Genomic DNA, 17,566 nt, shown 5'->3' with positions numbered 1-17,566 from the left:
TGGGAACTAACAACCTGGACGCCCACTCAAGAGACCTAATCTGAAAGTTGGTAAATTCAAAGACGGCAGGAGGATAAATTTACAATGACGGGAAGAAACCAGCGTAAAAAAGCTGAGAACACTCAAAATCAGAACGCCTCTCCCTCTAAAGATGATCACAGTTCCACATCAACAATGGAACAAGGCTTGATGGAGAATGAGCGCATCCTGATGACAGAATCACTCTTCAAGGAATGGATAATAACAAACTTCGGTGAGTTAAAAGAACACGTTGTAGCCCAATGTAAAGAAACTAGGAACTTTGAAAAAAAGTTTGATGAAATCCTATTGAGAATAGACAACTTAGAGAGGAGTATGAGTGAATTAATGGAACTGAAGAATACAATATAGGAACTCCGAGAAGTATGCACAGGTTTAAACACTCGAATTGTTCAAGCAGAAGAAAGGATATCAGAGGTCAAAGTCCAACTTAATGAAATAAAACGTGAAGAAAAGATTAGAGAAAAAAGGATAAAAAGGAATGAGCAAAGTCTCCAAGAAATGTGGGACTATGTGAAAAGACCAAATTTACGTTTGATAGGTGTACCTGAATGCAACGGAGAGAATGAATCCAAGCTGGAAAATACCCTTCAGGATATTATTCAGGAAAATTTTCCTAAACTAGCAAAGCAGGTCAACACTCAACCCCAGGTAATACAGAGAACACCACAAAGATATTCCTCAAGAAGAACAACCCCAAGGCACATAATCGTTAGATTCACCAGGGTTGAAACGAAGGAGAAAATACTAAGGGCAGCCAGAGAGAAAGGTCATGTTACCCACAAAGGCAAGCCTATCAGACTTACAGCAGATCTCTCAGCAGAAACTCTACAAGCCAGAAGAGAGTGGGGGCCAATATTCAACATCCTCAAAGAACAGAACCTTCAGCCCAGAATTTCATATCCAGCCAAACTAAGCTTCACAACTGAAGGAAAAATAAAATCTTTTATGAACAAGCAAGAACTCAGAGATTTTATTACCACCAGGCCTGCTTTACAAGAGCTTCTGAAAGAAGCATTACACACAGAAAGAAACAACCAGTATTAGCCTTTCTAAAAATACACCAAAAAGTAAAGAGCACCAACATAAAGAAGAATTTACACCAACGAATGGATTAAACAGCCAGTCAACATCAAATGGCAGTAACCCTAAATTTAAATCGACTAAATCCCCCAATCAAAAGACACAGCCAAAACCCAATGGCATGTTACATCCAGACCTGTTTCACATGCAGGGATACACAAGGACTCAAAACAAAGGGATGGAGAAAGACTTACCAACCAAATAGAGAGCAAAAATAAATAATAAATAAATAAAAAGCAGGAGTTGCAAATCTCGTAGCGGATAAAATAGATTTTAAAGTAACAAAGATACAGTAGTAAAAGGATCAATGCAACAACAAGAGCTAACGATCCTAACACCCAGATACATAGAGACTTAGACTCAATGAGACAGAAAATTAATAAGGATATCAAGGACTCGAACTCAGATCCGGAACAAGTAAACTTAATAAATATTTATAGAGCTCTCCACTTCAAATACACAAAATATACATTCTTGTCAATACCACATCACACCTACCCATAAGTTTAAATGAAACATTGATTGGCCATTAATAAAACCCAATTTTTTTCAAAATAAAGCAATATTTCCATTTACTCTCCCTCTTTCTCTTCCTCTTTCTTCCTCTCCTTTACTTATTATTTTTTTTTTCCTTCTTTCTCTCAAAAAAAAAAAAAGAAATCAACTTGTAAACCTCTAGATCCAGGTCAGCAACGTCTCTCTCATTGCTTGATTTCCTTCCTTCCCTTCCCTCCCTCCCTCCCTGCTTCCTCCCTTCCTTCCTTCATCCCTTTCTTCCTCCCTACCATCCTTCTTCCCTCCCTTCCTGCCTTCCTCCCCCCCCCAAAAAAAAAAAAAGAGAACATGGAGGCCAGGTGCAGTGGCTTATGCCCGTAATCCCAACACTTTGGGAGACTGAGGTGGGTGAATCACCTGAGGTCAGGAGTTTGAGTCCAGCCTGGCTAACATGGCAAAAACCTATTCCTAAAAAATACAAAAATTAGCTGGTTGTGGTGGCAGGCACCTGTGATCCCATCTATTCAGTAGACCGAGGTGAGAGAATCACTTGAACCTGGGAGGTGCAGGTTGCAGTGAGCTGAGAGTACACCATTGCACTCCAGCCTGGGTAACAAAAGCAAAATTCTGTCTCAAAAAAAAAAAATGGAGGATAGGTTCCCTTTTTTGGATTATAAGGATTTTCTGTGCTGAGGCAGGAGCAGGTGGGGAGAGAAGGGCGGGTGGAGGGGCAGGTGCTGAGTGGTGTGCGGCCTCGCTCTGTGCTCCACAAAGTTCCTGCTGAGGTCATTCCTCGTCTATTTGTCTGGATCCCTCCTTGTGGTGTGATTTGTGCCTGGTCTTTAGGGGCGGGTGCTGCTCCAGGTTGGAGGCCTCACACATCTCCAGGGTGAGCCTTTCTCCAAGTCCATGGAGGTCAAGGGCAGGTCCTGGCAGCTCTCCATCCTGCCCTCAGCTGCACTTTGTATGTGTCTGTATTTTCACACATTGACCTCGTCCCTCTGATCAGAGATTTCCAGGAATAGCATCCTGTAGGGGAGCCGTCATCATCACGCTCTGGCCAGGCTCTGTCTCTCACTTTTGGGTCGTGAGTTCTGTTTCTTGTCTTCTAAAGACTCGGGGCAGCCTCTGCACTTGGGGCTTCTCAGACACCCCAAATTGATTGTTTCCACCTTTGCCTTCCTTCCTGCTCTGTTTCCAGAACATCTTATTTTCCCTTTTTATTGTAGTAAGTCAATTTTTTAAATTAACACTGAATAGATGTGTTAATGCAGTGTCTTGGGTGCACCGTGTGGTTAGTCAGGGACCTGGTAGAAAAGAAATGATACCTTTTTCTTCCTTTTATTTATTTATTTATTTATTTGAGATGGCGTTCCATTCTTGCTGCTCAGGATGGAGTGCAATGGGGCAATCTCAGCTCACTGCACCCTCTGCCTCCTGGGTTCAACTGATTCTCCTGCCTCAGCCTCCTCAGTAGCTGGAATCACAGGCATGCGCCATGATGCCTGGCTAATTTCGTATATTTAGTAGAGATGGGGTTTCTCCATATTGGTCAGGCTTGTCTCAAACTCCTGACTTCAGGTGATCCACCCACCTCAGCCTCCCAAAGTGATGGGATTACAGGCATGAGCCACTGCTCCTGGCCTGAGATTGTACCTTTTACACAGATGTCAGCAAGGCTAAGAAAGCGGCTGGGCGCCGTGGCTCACGCCTGTAATCCCAGCACTTTGGGAGGCTGAGGCGGGTGGATTACAAGGTCAAGAGATTGAGACCATCCTGGTCAACATGGTGAAACCTCATCTCTACTAAAAATACAAAAAAAATTAGTTGGGCATGGTGGCGTGTGCCTGTAATCCCAGCTACTCAGGAGGCTGAGGCAGGAGAATTGCCTGAACCCAGGAGGCGGAGGTTGCGGTGAGCTGAGATTGCGTCGTTGCACTCCAGCCTGGGTAACAAGAGCGAAACTCCGTCTCAAAAAAAAAAAAGAAAGCAACAAGGGGCACTGAAGCTCCCTGGGATGATAAAAGAGCAAGGAAAGGAGCAGTTTCCAGAACTCAAGGAAATCTATAGCTTTCAGTAGGGGCAGCCCCGCATGCCAGTGGCTGTAGGTAGAGGCTGAAGTGATTACAGAACCACAGAGCTGCCCAGAGGGAGTGAGAGAAATGAAACCCTATGTTACTTCTCCTCCCACACTCCCATCTCCTGAGGTGCCTGTTATCATCCAAACCCAAGCAGAAGCCAGATGGTGAAGGGGCACAGGCTGTACCTGTCATGGTCAGCCTCCTAGTGCAGGGGGCAGGGTGGAGGAGGCTGAACAAAGGCTCTGTAGGGAGAGAGCATCAGAGAGCAATGCACCCACCTGCTTACAGTGTTCACATTGTTCAGGGAATTCACTTAAATATCCTAGAGGTTTCCCTAACCCAAAAGCATGACTTTTTAAAAAATAAATGTTATTTATTTATTCATTCAAGCTCCCTTGTATGAAATCAGTGCTGAAGCATTGTTAGAAGGGAAACACAAGACTCAATAAGGCCACCACCTCAATAATACCCAACAAAATATGACGCAATGCTTCTAATCCCAGCTACTCGGGAGGCTGAGGCAGGAGAATTGCTTGAATTTGGGAGGCAGAGATTGCAGTTAGCTGAGATTGTACCATTGCACTCTACCCTGAGTGACAGAGCAAGACTCCATCTCAAAATAATACTAATAACAATGATGGGAGCTGTATACATTAGGCCTTCAGGTGGACAGTGACATTAGTAAGGCACTTAGTGGTACCATCAATGGCCAGGGAACAGACCATGTTGATGCCATGCCCTTCAGCTACATAGAACTTTGCTGTGCATTTTCTTCTTAAAATCACAGCGTTAGGCCACTACATTAACAAGTTCTCCAAACAGAAATTCATTCATTCTTTGTGACAAGATTTGGGTAAGGGTGAAAAGAGTATTAAGTAACACTGATTGCAGATTCTTTATGACTTTTAGCCAGAACTACGAAAGAAAGTATACAGAGGCTGGGTGTGGTGGCTCACGCCTGTAATCCCAGCACTTTGGGAGGCCAAGATGGGCAGATCACGAGGTCAGGAGATAGAGACCAACCAGGCCAATATAGTGAAACCCCGTCTCTACTAAAAATCAAAAATTAGCTGGGCGCAGTGGTGCATGCCTGTAGTGCCAGCTACTTGGGAGGTTGAGGCAGGAGAATCACTTGAACCTGGGAGGCGAAGGTTGCAGTGAGCCAAGATATCAATATTGCACTCCAGCCTGGGCAAGAAGAATAAAACTCCATCTCAAAAAAAAAAAAAAAAAACTCTAAGCATTCAATAAAAACCACTTCTCGCTGCCCAATGCCATCCATGGAAATACTTCTACTGCAGAAGAGATGCCATCTTCCATTTACATGTCTGTAAAAGCTAACGCACGCCTCTGCTGCAGTAGACAGAAGAGAGCTAAGCAGCCCTTTCCACACAGTGCCTTTGGTGGAGAATGTTGGTGTGGCCACAGTGCTCCCTGTCCTCTGCTGTGCACTTTACTGCTCTGTGGAGAGGGGTGAGGACCTCAATGGAGACAGAAGAAATCCTATTTTGTTCAGATGATGTGGCTCTCTTTGGGTTTGTCCAGCAAATCCAAGCTGTGTCTGTGGGTGTGTATGCTGTGTGCATCTTCAGCAGGAACCCCTGTGAAGTGCTTCAGTGCTAAGCTCCCAGTCTCCCTTGTAACCATGAAAAATGGAACCATCCACTTGACACAGTTCTCTCTGTCAACCACTGATGTTTACACTTTTTGTATCAATTCAAGTGAAGAGAAACACAAGGCAGAAGCAGTGAGTACATCCTAGGAAAATTCTAAGCAGTCAGCATCCAGCACACAAAGATCTGAAAGCTCCGCAATCTGTAAACATTTGCTGGGGAGGCCGTGGCAACAGCACTTTGTATGAGCCATTTAGAGACGCCACCTGCATGTATACATTCAGCCAGGACACAGTGGCCAGGGGACTTAAACACCACTCAGGGGCCTTCACACTCATTCATTCCATAGTAAGAATTTTATGTCCTGAACAAGCCCCAAAGCTGCACACTGGTGCAACTGTGAAGAACAGATTTCCTCAAGTTTGGCTGCAGTAGATAAAGATAAAATCCCAATCATCTGTAAAAGTGATTTTACAACATTCTGTGCTGTCCTGTGCCGATCAAAGCAATCCTGTGCCAAGTAAACTATCTCCCTGTGAAGTCTGCAGACCTCATGCGCCTCCCTCAGCCAATCCAGAAGAGGCTGCAGAAGAGGGTATAAGCATAGAAGGCTTATCCCCTAAGTATGACTTTTGCTGGTTCAATATGACTTTCCAGACTCTTCTGTTTGCCCATGTCTGTATAGGCAGTGGTGAGGCTCTGGATCACAGGAAATGCTGAGACATATGCATAGAATTCAGGTAGGCCAGCCCATCCTCTGTCAGATGTGGGGATCAAGCAGCAGGGTTTACACAGACTGTATTACTGTCCCAAGGCTGAATGCCACCCTGGCCTCTCACAGCCCTGTCACTATTGGCAGTTTTTCCACTGGACTCTGAAAAAAAAGCCACAATTTCCTTTTTTTTTTGGGAACAAACAGAGAAATCAGTGCCACTTCCCTCTTTCCTGCTGCCCTGTTCCTTCGCAACATCCCCTCCTCTCCCTGGACATGGTGCAGGGCTCAGGCGCCCAATTTAGGCCTGAAGCTGTCTCCAGGGCAGGTGGGCATGGACCTGTCAAGACAGGAGGCAGGAGGTGAGCAGGAGGAGGCATGCCTTTAAAAAACAACATCTCACTTAAAATTGCTTAGCAGGTAGAAAAATGCGATGGTATCTAAGTCTCCCTCCCTTTCCCCACAGGGACCATACAAATTGTAAATGAATCGCTTGAGTTATTTGAGTGCAAGCCCTAACAGTGAAGTCTGGCTTACACAGGCACAGGGGATTTCCACGGAGCTAGAGCTGCAGCTCATGGAATCACAGACGCTGCCAAAGTAATGAAAATGGTGAGTCACTTCCTCTGTAAAGGGAGAGAGGTTGAAGGCGGCGCCTCTCGACCCAGACTGGGAACCTGACATGCTGGAGTGTGGGAGGCTTCTTGTAGCCATGGTTCTAATTTCCCTGCGGTGGCCGGGCTCTGTGGGCAGTGGGCCGGGTGTGTCTCAGGAGGGAACGAGGATGCCCAAGCAAGTGCCTGGTGATGCTTTTCCCCTCCGATCCCTTCTCAGCACACACAGGCACACAGGCAAGGCTGACCACAGAGAAGCTGCATGGATACCTGAGGACTCCACAGAGGAGCAGCTTTCCTCCAGGTGCTCTGAAGTGGTGATGTCAGAATGGAGGGGACCTGCTGACACTGGCTCTGCCAGACCTCTGCGCTCCCCTCCCCAGCCCCCACGTTCCAGGACTCTTGGCACAAGAAAATGGATCAGACAACAAGGACCAGGTTGGTGGGAATATCCCTGCCAACTTGCAACTCAAGCCTCACCCAGACCTCACCTCCTTACCTCGCACTCCTCAGACCCTGTTCCTCCAAGCCAAAGTCAGACATGCGAGGGAAATGCCGGGCACAGATGACAGGCTGCATAATTGCTGGAGAAGGTCCCCAAGTCTAGGACCAGACACCTGTCTCACCCTCTCAGGTGACCTTAGTCATCGTCCTGCAGGCGCTTACACTCCTTCTCAGCACTAGCACTTTCTGTAGACAGTCAAGTTCCTCTTTCTTCTCAGGGTTCACCATGAGCACTGGGGTGACCAAACACGCTGTGCAAAGGGCAGGAGCCTCTTCAATGCCAGCTTATGAATCTGTCCCCTCACCACCGCCAATGCTGGGAAATGGCACCTCAATCCACAATCCACTATTTCTTCCTGCTCTACCTCCTCACACCCATCTGGAATTTAGGGGAATGGGGAGGGCAGCCAGCGGTGATGGCAGCAGCTGAGGCCTAAGGAAAACTGAACGGGAAGCCAAGGAACCACCTCAGGTGACTGCAATTGTTTGCTGCTCTGCACGTGTGTCCAAGAATGACCACAAAGGATTTTCAATGAGCAATTCTAAGGTTACCATCCTATTTGGCCACATCACAGACATCAAGTGGATCAACACTGCCTTTATCTATGACATGAGTGAGAATTCCGACCCCTACCTGCATCAGGTTAGCCCCACACCCTGAAGGACCCCCACTCTCCTGTTATTTTTTGCATCTTATTTACCTTATATCCTCATCCCTTCCTCTGGGTGTCTTTGCCCTGGGGGTCTTCTGCTTCTACTCTCTGTCTCCTTTCAGGTGGCCAGAGCAGGCTGGTTTGGTCAGGGCTTGGCCATCACATTCGCGTCACATGAGAACGATGCCAGGATCCTCAGTGATGGGCAGCATAGCTTTGAGGTGAGTGTTAGGAGCTGTCTGATGAGACAGACGTCTCCTCCACAGTGAGTGCTGAGCTCATGAAACTTTTGGATCCTCCCTCTTTGTTAGTATGTTTGTTCTGAAGCCTGTCGTGTAGGTCATGGGCACCTGATACATAATGGACGTGTTACCGGTTCATGCCCCTGGCCTTTGATGCTGTGTTGGGCTGTTTTCCTGGCCTCTGTGTGGGGTCTCTGTCTTCTCGCATCATATTACATGTCTTTCCTCAGCCCCGAGTCTGTCCTCTGAACCCACACAGTACACCAGCATCTGCATGTGTGCCATGGGTTCCTGCCTCACTTTCCCCTTTTCATGCCTTATTCTGACCATGCCATATTTTCTCTTCAATTGAACAGATGCAGTAGATGACTCACCAATTCTGGAATGTGACCATCTGTCCTTCAGGAGAGGACATGAGTGTGGGGGTGAAGGAGACACCATTGCTCACACCCCCGACAGCCCCCACCCCATGGCTTCCTTCCTCTGCATCAGCACCACCCCTGTACTCCCATTCTTGATTGTCAGAATTTTTAACATCTTAACTAGAAATGAAAGACATGTGTTTCTGTGGTATCTGTAAGTGCTACATCTTCTTACTGTGTTTGGGGAGGTTATTTTAGGACACGATCCAGGGTAAATTCCTGCAAGGCTGAGGTGCACTGCGGTGAGGTCAAGGAAAGATGACTGAGGCTGCAGAGCCCTGGCTCCTCCACTACCTTCTTGTATTAGCCAGAGTCCTCTAGAGAGACAGAACTAATATGATATATATATGGAGATTTATTAAGTAGTATTAACTCACACGATCACAAGGTCCCACAACAGGTCATCTGCAAGCTGAGGAGCAGAGAAGCCAGTCTGAGTCCCAAAGCTGATGGGGACTCAGTTTGATGTTTGAGAGCAGGAAGCATCCAGCATGGGAGGAAGATACAGGCTGGGAGGCTAAGCCAGTCTAGGCTTTACACATTTTTCTGCCTGCTTTATATTCTGGCCATGCTGGCAGCTGATGAGATGCCACCCACCCAGATTGAGGGTGGCTCTGCCTTTCCCAGTCCACTGACTCAAATGTTAATCTCTTTTGGCACCACCCTCCCAGACACACCCAGGATCAATACTTTGCATCCTTCAATCCAACCAAGTTGACACAGTATTACCACCACACAGCCAACTTCTGGCCTTTTGTGGTCTCTTCCATTTTCCCAGTGGCCTGGGAGCAGCTGGGATACTTCTGATCCTGGGGCTCCTGGGTAGTGATGCACAGTATTTCCAGTGCTGAGGGGTGCCATGGACACTGAAGCTTGGGTGTCTCCTCACAGGCTCTCTTGGTGCCTCCTTATTTGTTCCTTCAGGTTCTGGATCTTGACCACTAGGGCCTGATCCACTCCAGCTGCTGCTCCAGCAACTCTCTGGCTTGGGCCACCTCAGCCGTGTGGTGGGACCAGGGGCTTGGTGAGGGGAGTTGGGAGGGGAGCGCCAGCCAGGGCGCTGAGACCCTGGGAAGCTGTGCTGCAGGGTCTGGCTGTAAGAAATTTGACCTCTGTTTCTCTTTTACTAGCCCATTAGTTTCAGTCCACCTGTACCAAGAAGCCCAGGGGGCTCCCTGTCTTAGGTATAGGCCTCTGGGTGGCAGGTAGAGATCCCTGACCCAGGAGCTATACTGGAAACCCCACAGCTGCAGAAAGTCAAGTCGCACCTCTAAAACCCCCAGCTGGTTAAAAAAGACAAAGAATTTGACTACCCAAGAGGTTTCATTTACATAACAAGACCACCTTCTCAGCCTCTCTCTGTGTGCTTTTAATTTAAAGATTTCAGAGATCTCTTCTTCTAAACAATTAATGAAAACATCAGGTTTTAAGAGGACACATAGTAGTGTCATGGCTAGCCTTAACAGATTCCCTTGACTAAATTAAGAGCAAAAAAATCTGACTTCAAACACTCTGGTAGTTAAAATTACACACTTATCGACTGAGCACGGTGGCTCATACCAGTAATCCCAGCACTTTGGGAGGCTGAGGTGGGCAGATCATGAGGTTGAGAGATTGAGACCATCCTGGCCAACATGGTGAAACCCTGAGTCTACTAAAAATACAAAAATTAGCCGAGTGTGGTGGTGAGAGCCTGTAGTCCCAGTTACTTGGAGGCTGAAGCAAGACAATTGCTTGAACCTGGGAGGTGGAGGTTGCCGTAAGCAGCCTGGGCAACAGAACAAGACACTGTCTCAAAAAAAAAAAAAAGATTAAACACTTCTGCTATGGCTCAGGTTTGCTACCTCATCAAGGAACAACAAAGGCCACCCACTTGTGGCCTAAGAGTCGTTAGTTAAGGCGCTTGGGAGGATACCTTTTGGTAAAGAAGGTGAAAAGCCAGGAATATCAACTGCTCCTCCTGGCTAACATCTGGTGATAAGGGATCTGAAAGGACTTTTTAGAGCTCTTATAGTCAAAATTTGACTTCATTACAACTGATATTTTAGACTTTAGTGTGTATATATCGTTTTAAGGTCTCTGTTCTCTCTGTGTAAACATTTCTCAGTCAGCTGACTGCCTCTCTTAAACCTCCTGCTAGTCACATGCACTCCCTCTGTTTCCCTATCTCTCTATTTATTTCCTTTTTATTTTTATTTTTTGAGATGGAATCTCACTTCGTCACCTGGGCTGGAAGCTGGAGTGCAATGGTGTGGTTTTGGTTCTCTGCAAACTCTGCCTCCAGGGTTCAGGTGATACTCCCACCTCAGCCTCCTGAGTAGCTGGGATTACAGGTGCATACCACCACACCTGGCTAGTTTTTGCATTTTTAGTAGAGACGGGTTTTACTATATTGGCCACACTGGTCTTAAACTCCTGACCTCATGATCTGCTTGCGTTAGCCTCCCAAAGTGCTGGGATTACAGGTGTGAGCCACTGTGCCCGGCCGTCCCTATTTATTTCTATCAGCCCCTCCTTCCTCTTGCCAACCTTGGTGCCATATAAGAAAAAAATAAAATAAAATAAAATAAAAATTGAATAGCTTGGGATCACTTAAGAAAAACACAAAAGGCACCACACACTGATTTTTGTTAAAACCTGCTGTTTTTTCCTCCAGGAATCCCAAGGGGGAATCCAAGAGAGGACAAAGATCTCTCAGATCTAAAACTCTGTTCCCTTGCATTGCGTGACCTGATTTTGGCTTTGGATGGCATCAGAAATTACTTTGTATTGTGAGAAAACTTAATATAATGGCTGGGAAATGGGCTGATCACAGAGTGGGCTGATTGGCACTGGGTTGCCCCCAGCCTTGAGAGAATGTTTTTGTAGCAAAACACACTGAAAATATTGCATTGCCAGGTCCCCAGGGCATTGCTATCTTTTTGAGAACCCAAAATTCAGTGTGGGCTCTACCCTGAATCCAATGGTCCAGTTAAAAGATACAGACCAAATTAAAAGCACTATCTAAATGCAATTGATCTCCTTATAAGACCCTATGATAGGCCGAGTGCAGTGGCTCACACCTGTAGTCCCAGGGTGTGATGGCAGTTGCCTGTAGTCCCAGCTACTCAGGAGGCTGAGGCAGGAGACTCACTTGAACCTGGGAGGCAGAGGTTGCAGTGAGCTGAAATGGCGCCACTGCACTCCAGCCAGGCAAGGTATGGTGGCTCCTGCCTGTAATTTCAGCACTTTGAGAAGCTAAGGTAGGATGATCACTTGGCTTCAGCAATTGGAGACCAGCCTGGGTAACACAGAAAAAATAAAAATATGAGTTGGGCATGGCGTGGCGCACCTGTAGTCCTAGTGAGACAGCCAAATGCCTACACATATAAAAAAGGATCACCAGAGAATCGCCAATCCGCCCGCACACTGGGAGAATGGGGTGGAGCCTCCAGAAATTCACACCTTCGGCAGGCAGGGAGGAGCCTGGTCTCTTCAGCTTGTGTGTGGTGCCCTGGAATTCAGTCTGTGAGGTGGGATCCTGTTAGCAGGACTTTCTCTCAGTTTGCTGACAGCTGTTTTTTTTCTTTTTTCACCCAAGAAATCCTGCTCTACTCACCCCTCAATGTGCCCATGAGCCTAGTCTTTCCTGGTCTTTTGACAAGAACCCAGTTATAGTTGACTAAGGAGCAAAATTCTGCGACACTAGCTACTCAGGAGGCTGAGGAAGGAAAATGGCTTGAGCCCAGGAGTTCAAGGTCATAGTCAGCTAGGATGATGCCACTGCACTCCAGTATGAGTGGCAGACCATGACCCAGTCTTGAAGAAAATGAAAATAAAACATTTATACTGGCAATTGAAGAATCTTATAAATCTATAAGATCTACTTCTATCTGTGTGCCTGTATGTGTATGTATTTACATGTGTCATGTGCACATGTGACGGTTCAGTTACCAAAATATACAGAAGAGCTCTAATACACTGGCTTATAGAAAAAGCAGGCCAGGTGTGATTGCTCATGCCTATAATCCCAGCAATTTAAGAGGCTGAGGCAGGTGGATCACCTGAGGTCAGGAGATCGAGACCAACCTGATCAACATGATGAAACTCCATCTCTATTAAATATACAAAAAATTAGCTGGGCGTGGTGGCAGGTGCCTGTAATCCCAGCTACTCTGAAAGCCAAAGCAGGAGAGTTGCTTGAACACAGGAGGTGGAGGTTGTGATGAGCCAAGACCTTGCAGTTGTACTCTAGCCTGGGCAACAAAATCAAAATTCCATCTGAAAGAAAAAAACAAAAAAAGCAAGTGCTTAAATATTTTACCAGAAAAATAGAAATTTTAACTCAAATGCCTTTTAGTTCATGTGACTGTGGTAATCTTTAGTATACAAAGATTTTAAAATTATTGATGAAATACAATAAAATGACTTCAAAATTTAGACATTTGGTCTGAATTGGTCAGGTTAGACACTGTCTCTACTATATTCCCACTCCTCCTCCTTCAGATGGACTTTCTCTATTGTTGCCCAGACTGGAGTGCAATGGCACAATCCAGGCTCACTGCAACAACTGCCTCCCAGCTTCAAGCAATTCCCCTACTTCAGCCGTCCCAGTAGCTGTGATTACAGGAATGCCCCATCATACCCACCTAATTTTGTATTTTTTTTGGTAGAGATAAGATTTCACCATGTTGGACAGGATGGTGTTGAGCTGCTGGTCTCAAGTGATTCACCCACCTTGACCTTCCAAAGTGCTGGGATTACAGTCCTGAGACACGGGGCATGGCATAGATGTTTTAAGGTATAAAATTATGCTTTTGAAATATTTCTAATATTGTTCAACTTGTCTACCAATTTATATTTTTATATTTCAGCCTTTTAGGGGCCATAAAAAGGCCAAGTTTCAGGTATTTTTCTTCCTCCTGCGTTCTGTGCCAATATGCTCAGCTAATTTTTGCATTTTTAGTGGGGACAGGATTTCACCATGTTGGCCACGATGATCTTGATGTCTTCAACTCATGATCCACTGGCCATGGCCTCCCAAAATACTGGGATTAGAGGCATAAGCCACCACACCTGGCAATTTCTGTTGTTTCAGTCACCCAGTGTGTGGTACTTTGTCATGGCCACCCTAACAAATTAAAACACACATATTACCCTGCCTAGTATCTGGACATGGAATTTTTCAAGATTACGAATAATATGGGTTTTCTAAAAATTGAATGAATGAATTGAAAATTGTTAAGCATAAATGATAAAGGGGCATTTCCAAGCCACTTTGGGTCCCATGGTTGCCACTCAAAAGTGGAGCTGTCCCCATTTCTTTTCAGTTTTACTCAGATCAAAGCTTGTGGTTCCAATTTAATATATAATCACAAAATGCATTTAAGTTTCTTGAGATGCTGAGGGAGCAAGCATTCCCTTAATTTTCTAGAAATTATGAGAAATAATTCTTTTGTAATCATTACTAAAGTAAAAAGGGATTTTTACCCAGGGCTTTGCAAATATGATGTGTTTTCTTCCTGCTTTTAAGGGTCATGTTTCTGAAAATCTCATAACCTAGTGACATCACTTTCATGTTTCTCTCTGCATTTACTCCTTGGTACTGGAGAGACCCTCAATGCATCTCAGTAAGGCTGAGATGTGTTCTCATGTATTCTCACTAGAATGGATGTGTTTATCCATGACTCACAGAATCTAACCATATCCTGGCTACAAGATACTCACTTTGGATCTAGGAACATGTAGAAGTTGAAATTGGAAGGACAGAAAAGGATATTCATGAAAACAATAAGAATTTCTTATGTTCTTTCATAGGATTCTATGTGTTGGCTGAGCTCAGATGATAGCATGGGCGTTTTACATGGTTCAGGGCTTGAAGTGGAAGGAAACAGATGCAGGCAGGATGGTTAATAGCTGTGTGTGAAACTGACACAACCACACTTCTGCCATGTTTTATTGGCTAACACAGATCCAGATCTGCTCATGTTTAAGGGGTGGAGAGACCTTACCTCTTGAGGAGGGAGTGGTGGGTAAGCCTAAAGAAAACCACGTGTGATGGAAGATATTTTTGCAGCCCTCTTTGGAAAATACGTGCAATCCAAAACATCCTATCTGCCAGAAAGGCAGAACACCGTCATGCCTTACCACTCAAGTCTAAGTCCTGCAATTCTATATGTTGGAAACAATTGCTCAGAGTCACACAGAAAACAAGCACTTAAATGACAGATTGCTCAGCAAGGGAAATTTACTTCTGCAGAATGGTGACACTCACATTCTTGGCTGCTGCCAGAGCATACCAAGCAAAGGAGAGAAGGGGTTTTTATCCCTGTCACAGTCCCTACTCTATGTCCTTCCTCCATTGGCTGGGGTTGGAACACAATTGGCTATTGTTTAGCAATTTCCAAGTAAAGAAGGTGCGGGTCAGTTACAAATGTGTCTGTGGAGGGGCTTGGGGTGAAGGGTGGGGAGACATGTCTGGGCATGTCCAGGAACAGCAAAGGTGGGAAAGATTAGTTGCAGAATCAGGAACAAGGAAGTAACTGGAGAGGCATATTTTTCTACAGATTGGGACTGGTGGGAAGAGTTGTTGACCAAGCAGTGACTAAGTAATTAGACGTGAGGAGGTATAAGGATAAGGAAGTTGCTTTGGAGAAGAAAGAACATCTCCTTTCCTCATCTTCTTCCCTCAACTCCTTTCAAAGAACAAAGAAGTAAAACTGTTTAAGAGGAACGGTTTGTTCCTAACATATAATATCCTGGGGAAGGACCATGTCTTAGGAAGTAGGTGTGGAGTTGACACTCTAAATAAAGCCCCATCTAAAGCCACAATTTCAGTTTATTTTGATGAAATTTTGTGTTATTTTTGTAAATTAGGGGCTCACAAATCTCTCTTCAGGGATTTCTCCAGTGGTGGGGATGATACGCTTCCCTCCTCCACAGTTCTATTTTACAGATAAGTGGATCTAGGTCTCAGTTTCAATTATTTAAAACCCCAGAGACTTGGATGTGTGCAAGCCACAAAATGGTGAAAGGATGCTCTCTGTCACGTTCCCTTCTCTCAGTCACTGCATCCTGAACAAGAACCTGCTCTACTTTGACCTTCTGAATGGGGAGGAGAACTGCAATCCTGCATAACCTTCAAGCTTCCTGAGCTAAACCTGCTGCCCAAACAGAATGGTTTATTGTAAAGACTAAACCCTACACCAAGGGCTCTCCCTTCACCCACCAGAGTCAAGCCAAAGAGATTTATTCTATTTTGTTCTTTAGAAAATGGAATCTCAAGGATGATTCAGACTGTTATGGGCTAAACTGCAACCCCTCAAATGGACATGTTTATGTCCTAACTTTCAGTACCTGAGAAAGTGACTGCATTTGGAGAGGTCTTTAAGGAGGTCATTTAGGTAAGATAAGGTCATATGAGTGTGCTCTAATTCAATGTGACTGATGTCCTCATGAAAATAGAAGATTAGGACACAGACAGATACAGAGGAATGAGCATGTGAAGACTAGGGAGAAGACATCTACAAGCCAAGGAAAGAAGACACAGAAGAAATGTGCACTGCCATCACCATGATATTGGACTGCCAGCCTCCAGAACTGTGACACAACGCATTTCCATTTTGAGAATGCCCCCCTCACCAAGGTATGAAGGTTCCACTTGACACATACAGGTATAAAAATTGCTAGGTCTGCGGAATAGTCACCAATCTTGAGTCCTGGATATTCAGAAATTCTCACCCAGTAGCTACACCAAAGCCAGGTTTTATGTCAGAGTCCCTCAAATGTGCAGAAGCCTGGTGTCTTTGAGAAAAGACCCTACAATTCTGTTTTAGATATATTCTTTCTACAGGCCTTTCCCAGAGGAACATTTAGTCATTTACCCCTGTCCACTGGGAAATAGAAAAACCCCAAAAATCTGGAAGCTCAACATTAATGTCTTTAATTCTGTCCAAGGTTACCCTGGGATGAATACTTTGTTGTCACCTGTATAAAAATCTTTCCCTACACTAAAGTAATGAAGATATTCTACTATATTATTTTAAAGAATGTTTTCCAAGAGATAAGTAAGATTGCATTTTTCCACATAGTAACCAATTGTTCTTAAACTATTTATTAAATAGTTTTTCTTTATCCACTGATCTGACCTACCTTTGCTCTACACGTGTTCATGGCTTTCTATTCTATTCAAAAGATCTAGTTGAGTGCCCTTGTCTCAACACCCTGACTCTCTCTAGAATGCTGCTCTTGCATTCTAACATCAAGTCTTGATATATGCTAAGGAAATTCTCTCGCTTATTTTATTTAGAGTGTTGTAGCTATTTTTTGTCTTTCATACGTCAAGATTTAAAATCAGCTTACTGTCACAAAATGCTGGATAAACATTTGATTGAGATGTATTTGTTCTCAGAGTATTGTAAGAAATTAATGTCAGTATAATATTGAATCATCCAAGCCAGGATCTTGGTAAATCTCTTCAGTTAATCCACTGTCTTCTTCAATTACACTCTTCTGTAATTACTCTGTAGGGTTTTTTAAGTAACCCCATTGATGCCTTGTACAGAATTCGTTAGGTGTAGTTTTAGGACTTTATATGTATGCACTTAAGCAGTATCAATTTTTTAAAATTTTATTTTCCATCTTTGCAGAACAGCTCCATAATTTTTTCTACTTACCCTGTAAATCTATCTTACTAACTTCAAGAATGTTCTAATCATTTGCATTTTCTGCATTCAACATATTACCATCTGCAAACTATAAGAGTTTTGTGCCTTCTTTTAAAACCTTTTTAAGTGTATTTCTTTTCTCCTTTACAACCCTGGGAAGATCCTTAATTACAATGTTTAATAAGAGCAGTGAAAACTGCTGGACCACCCATGCAAAAGTTGAGCTGTAAGTCCTGAGAAGTGACTGCGTTGCTCTTGCATTTCAGTCCTTTGAGACCCATCCTAAACCCAGGAATTTATGGTGCCCCATATGCACCCGGCAGCATTTACATGTAGCCTTTATCCCCCAGCCATCGAGGGTCTCAGACACTGCCCAGACAAGCAAACATCACCCAAGGCAAAAGCAGCCCCACAGCTCCACTTGCACTTCTAGACTTCTGCCTTCTCCAGCTTCCTGGCCTGG

General features: G+C 44.7%; 1 protein-coding gene across 11 annotated transcripts in view; it reads right to left on the bottom strand.

Annotated features, from left to right (window-relative positions):
- LOC108590331 (putative uncharacterized protein C6orf52) overlaps nucleotides 1-17,566 on the bottom strand; it is a 231,302-nt gene that overhangs the window by 143,871 nt on the left and 69,865 nt on the right. For 2 of the 11 annotated variants that reach the window (XR_013533999.1, XR_013534005.1), the window contains one exon: nucleotides 12,527-12,718. The exons of 8 other annotated variants lie outside the window; for them this stretch is intronic. The gene's annotated coding sequence lies outside the window, so the exon portion shown is untranslated. Of the gene's footprint in view, nucleotides 1-8,798; nucleotides 12,719-17,566 lie in introns of those variants that run through there. One more of the 11 variants, XM_078368777.1, reaches the window with a different exon arrangement.

Source organism: Callithrix jacchus, chromosome 4 (assembly GCF_049354715.1).
Source record: "Callithrix jacchus isolate 240 chromosome 4, calJac240_pri, whole genome shotgun sequence".
NCBI classification, from domain to species: domain Eukaryota; kingdom Metazoa; phylum Chordata; class Mammalia; order Primates; family Cebidae; genus Callithrix; species Callithrix jacchus.
The sequence above is the reverse complement of the archived record's forward strand: the minus strand, read 5'-3'. Positions and strand labels throughout refer to the sequence as shown.